The sequence below is a fragment of the Pinus tabuliformis genome, chromosome 9 (genome assembly GCF_031772625.1).
Source record: "Pinus tabuliformis cultivar Carrire ecotype Pingquan chromosome 9, CPIR1, whole genome shotgun sequence".
Lineage (NCBI taxonomy): Eukaryota > Viridiplantae > Streptophyta > Pinopsida > Pinales > Pinaceae > Pinus > Pinus tabuliformis.
The window spans coordinates 1,349,270,319-1,349,276,318 of NC_142307.1; positions in this window are offsets into that span (position 1 = coordinate 1,349,270,319).

Sequence of the window (6,000 nt, forward strand, 5' to 3'; positions counted from 1 at the left end):
CCCACATGTTTGATCAAGATTGGATTCCTCAAGAAAGAGTTATGCCTAATCTCCCACGATGACCTGATTATAGACTGGTTCAATAGAGCGAACTTGTATGAAGTGCGACGTGTCACTGTTGAGACCTTCGGCCTTGAAAACACTACTCAAAAAACTAAAGTACGTATTCTTTATGTGAATATTTACCAAATTTGAATCTAATTCTCAGAGAGAAATTTATGATGATTTTACCAATGTCATCTGTTTGACATGGAATTCAGGGGCCTGCAAAACCTTAACTTCCTCAAATCATATCTTCACAAATATAACGAACTAAGGTCTGAAATCTGGTCACGGAGTTCATCACGATTTTGGCTCAAGCGGGTTTTAGTTTTAGCTTTTGAAGCTTTGCAGAAAAAAATTTATAGCAAAAATGCCATGATGACCTATTTGAAGCCACAAAATCCCTACTTGAGTAGGATATGAGGGTCATTATTTATATGAATGTCTTGAGTTAAGAGGGACCTCAACAAGTGAACGTTGGAGGTATTTTAGGAGCAAAAAAAACATTATCAACTATTGAATATTCAATGACCACAACCAATTATGAGTGCCATGCCATAACCCCATAGGCTTTTAGCCCACTAGTTGGGGTTTCTAACTTCAAACGCAAATAACTCTCGAACCGTGAAGAAATGGGAGGCGTACCATATATCAACGGAAACATAATGACAATTAGAATCCATCAAGAAGATATTTGATGCAAAATAATATGAGTTTTCAAGTCAAATTCCCCTTAAAATATCGAGGTAGCCCCTGGTGCTACTTGGGTTGACATCAATGACAACCACTGATCAACAAGTACTTGGGCACCCCATTTGCTATTGATGTCAAAGGCGGAGAGCATGTTGGAAGGGAAATGATATTGCCATCAATGACAAAGGGGGAGATTGTTAAAAAATGTTGTCATTGATCTCAATATGACATTGGACGAGATGGAAAATATTCTTGAGATGCCTAATGAATATCATGAAACCTTAGAATGAGATGATAAGGCTGAAGACAATAAATGTCTAGTTCTAGATGATGATATAATAACTCTTGTTGGATGAGAATGCCATCAATCAATATGTCAAACCACCAATGAAGAAGTCTTAAGAAGTGCCAAGTTCCAAGTGTCAATCATATGCCTTGATTGATGATCTAGAAGCCCTTGACATATGTAGGACCACACTTGATGATGCCATACACTTGATGAATGAACACACTTGGTGATGCCACTTGATGAGGTCTTGATAACATGGTTGGAGATCATTTGATGGTTGAAATATTGCTTTGGAACTCTCCTAATGGAAAATTGATGGATGCTGCACTATGACATATCACTGCACTATTATATGATAACACAGGATGATACACTCATTATTGGATAGTTGGATACGTGATTATGATGATCTGGATGCTGCACTCCTACGTCATCTTATGATGACATTGTTAGAGAAGCCAAACAATGACAGTCACAAAGAAAATTTAAGGACAATCACAATGAAAAATGATTTTTACAATCTTAGAGGCATCCTTCCAAAGTGATTTTTATACCATCTTAAAGATGAATTTTTCCTCTTTCTAATGAGCCTTTATTTGCCCCGAAACTCCCAATATTTTGTGAGAAATTGAATTTCTAAGTTGGAAAATGGATATTTAATTATTGAGCCGACCTACTCTTACACTCTCATGTCGGCCTACCTATAAAGACATGTCTTTTCACCTTGCCTAGAAATAACACGATAAAAATACAGATTCATTCCTCATTTCAAGCAAGAAATTCAGTGATCATTTTAGAAGGAAAGGACAAAAGAGGTAGGGAGGCCGAGGAGCACAAATTGCAAACCTGTGGAGGGTAGTCTTGTATTGAAGCAAGACAAGTGAGCTTGGTTTTAGGAATAAAAAATGGTATGATCCAAAGTTAAAACAATGATCATTGTGACAAGTTAAGGCTCAAACAAATACTTATTGAGAGCTCAGATCTGTGTTTAATCAAACCACACTACAATACCACAGTCTTCTCCTCAATCTTCGGACCTGTAATAATTTCTGTGGAACTGTGGCATTAGAGATCTATGGAAGAAATTCACACTATCCCAGTGGAAATCTAACTTAGATTTGGATGGATATTTGAAACTTGTCTTGTGGAAATTACCTCACACTCAAGAAAAATGGGTCGGATCCTCATCATACACACAAAATTCAGTGCACTTATCATACACATAACTGTTCTACCTCAATCTCAGGCTATCTTCCCACAAATTATCCACAAAACTATGACACAGTGAACACCACAACCCTAACGACGATCATCACTCGGTGCAACCTCACATATTTAGCCTTTGGACTTGTTATCACAAAATCAAGCACTGAAAGGCTGCTGATCAGTTAGACTCTGTGTAACTATTTCAAACCAGACTTTTGACTAAGGCTTAGCCTCCTTAGTCTGAGAGGGCTCTCTCAAAGGTTATGAATGTTGACTAATGACAAGATGGCTAACTCTTATAAGACACATGAACAAGTATGCTGGCTGGACAACATTGAATTGATTCCCATTGGGCTTATGGAGTCACTCATATCTCAGTAAACAATAACACTATCTTTTCATAGAAATCAGGGCACTTAACATCTAAATGTTCAAACATAACTTTGAAACCACAGTTTGCAAAGGCATACAGGAAGTCAGAGCATGATCCATGAGTTCTGAGTGATTATGCATTAACAAAACTGTAAAAGAACATTAAAGAAAATATACCATCACACATTTGAACAAGAAGATCCTTTGTGAATCCTGAGAAGAAAAAACAGTCATTTGCATTACTGAAATCTGTTTATACATAAACCAAAAAAAGTCTTCTCCAAAACATCCAACCCTTTGTCTATCTCTGTTTCAGCTATTTATAAAGTGCTTATTCTATCTCATTCGAGCTTCCTCCTCCAGCATGAGGGGAGCTCGATGACTGCCTATGATGACACCTACTAACTTTTAACTAACTAATAATTACAGCTGATTACTAATTGACAGCGCTGGAATCATAAAACAATTAAAATTCTAATTCCACTAAATCTTCTAGACTTCTAAATTAAATAGGACTTAAACTCCATAACAGCCTTGATCTTCAATCCTTTTCGTTCTCTGACATCTGGAGTTTGGCTGAGATAGCTGTAATGAACCTTTAATGCTCCATGTTTGTTTTCCATGACACATCTTTTCTGTTATCCTGAAACATAGGCCCCTGTTTGTCGGTCTTTGATATGCTGCTCCATTTATTCGAAAATGCAGCAGCCTGTCTCCAGCTCTTTAACATCCCAAAAATGATGAGCACTATCATGTTTCTTGATGTGTTGGATGCTTCGTTGATGGACAGGTGTGCAGACCAAAACTCCTTGTACGCAATTCCTTCCAAACCCTAATGACCGGTCATAAAGTACCTTTATCAAAGCTTTAACTTAAGACAAAACATTTCACCTTTACAAAAAGGTACACTTGTCATTATCTGAATGGCTATGCTAGCCTCATGTTGTCTCCTAAATGTCCCTTAGACATTTCCTTTGAAAATTTTCTGATCATCATATCAAACTGTATGTCTGCGTTCAAAAACAAAACCTACAGCAGTTTCGTAGCGCGCTACGAAACTGCTGTGTAATTTCAAAAACATAACTTCAACCCAAAATCCTTATCAACTGAATACTGCCAGTGGAATTTGCAGTCACCATTATTTTTGATTTCCTTCTCCAGCATACACTTGAAACAAACTAACCACTATCATCTTCCATTTCTTGACTAGATATAGGGTCTTCAAATCCAAATCTATGTGATCCCATAGGCATAGGCAGAGATTTGTAGTAGGCAAAAACAGAATTGATCTTTGAACCACATGCAATATATCCATCCATGACAGAAAACCCCACAACAATCTTCTCATTGGTATGACCAGTATAGGTCAGAGTATAAGCATTATTGGATAACCCAGAAGGATTGGCTTTTGTAAAATCCCACAACTTGAGTGTGTTATCTGTAGATGCAGAAATTTCACTCTCTCTATTGCTAAATTCCAGCGTTCCTCTGTTTCTCATCTTTAGCTTCTCCATTTCAAACTCCATTTTGATCAGTTTCATCTCAAACAACATGGAATCCACTGCTGCTTCAGCATCACTCCACAGACTCTTGTAGAGACAAATCCTTTCATCCCTTTCCTTCAGTTCAGACCTAAAATCTTGTTTCAAATTCTCCAAGAAGTTTTGCAGCTTATTGTGCATCATCTCAGAACACTTTACTTGTTAAGATTGAGAAAATCTCATGGATGTCAAACCTTTTGAGTGCTCCTTAAATTGCCAGAAATAGAGGACATCTCAGGCTTTGATGCATCTCCAATATTTGATATAGGAAACTCCATCTTTTTTACAAGATACTCGTTTGTTATTATTGTACTTTCTGAAGGGGAACCATCATCAGTCGCAGAAAAACCTTGAGAACATTCAACTGCTGCAGTTTCATTGAAATAGAGAGTTGGTAACTGACAAACCTCTAACTTCTGATATTCTGACGAATCTTTTAAAAACTCTGGCTCAGAAACTGTAAAATCCATTAAAGAGGGATGAAGCAGTGAGTTTAATCCTAAATTAATAGGTCTTGTTGATCTTTTTACAAGCTGTGCATTTGAAACAATAGGCGTATTCTCCCTTGAAGACAAAGGAAATAGTCTTTTAGGCGTAGGCGGGTGGTAGTCCGAGGATAAAATATCCAAAACTGGAATAAATTGGCTATGATTGGCTGCAGTATCTCAATAAACGCCGGTGGAGACAAAACTGTTGGGTTTCTTGATTCATGAAAATCATTAATAAAAGTTGGTGAATGATAACTTAGGAGAGAATCAATGCCTAGACTTATTGGATTGGCAGTGGAAATATACGCTTGTGAATTAGCTGGACAAGATGCCGTCGCTTGTGAATTAGCTGGACAAGATGCCGTTTGTCCAGATTTTGGATCCGCTAATTCAACTGATTGTTGCAGTTGGCTAGAAGGAGGCCCATATACTTTTGACTTCAAGTCTTTTTGAAAAGAGAGAGTTGAGATATCTTGTGTCGATTTGCCTGCTGTCTATTGCCCAGAATCTGGATGTCCATGTTCAGAAAGGGCGATATTGACCTTGTCTTCAAACGGCTTCTCCTGTGTGTGCTCGCTTTGACACCATGTATAGAAATTGGAACTGTCACTCTGAATTGGACAATCAAGGCTACTTGTGTTATCGGTATTTGGAGAATGGGAAGTTGAAGCCAAGGACCAATCCTCCTGAGAAGTAATACAAGTGGTTGAAGATACTGGATCTTGCACATATGGAGATAAATAACAATAAGGACTGAGATCACTAGTAACAGGCGGGTAATATGAGCTTGACGGAGCTTCAATCCCCAAGTACCATGGTTGATTATGAGATGGCAGAGGATTACGATACCAATCACCACTGTAATCAGAAGTATTTACATGAGAAGATGAAACAGAATGCTCAGGTAAGTAAGGGACATAGTAACAAGAAGGATCATAGTAATATTCATTTGGACCCATTGAATCGTATTGTTCAGAGCCACTTTCTGGATATGTATATGGCAGGACAGAGGCTCGGAGCTCTGAATTAGTTGAGGATGGCATGGGGTATAACATACAAGAATAAAAGCTGCTTACGTATTCGTTGCTTTGCCCCTAGTAGATACAGTCACAATACCGTTTGCATCATTGTGCTGGTGGAATGACCTTGACTAATACGACCCCTTTTCCGGCAAAGAAAAACAAATGTCAACCAGGTGTCTATGTCCTCTGTCGGTGGAAGAACTAATGCACGAACAGCTAGTAATGTTTGCCAAACCTCAACATCTCGTTTGGTTCCTTGTATCCGATCAAAACACAAAGATTAGAACATGAGGCACATACTTAAATGCAAACACATTTCGTTTGTCAAAAACTCATCACTGACACGT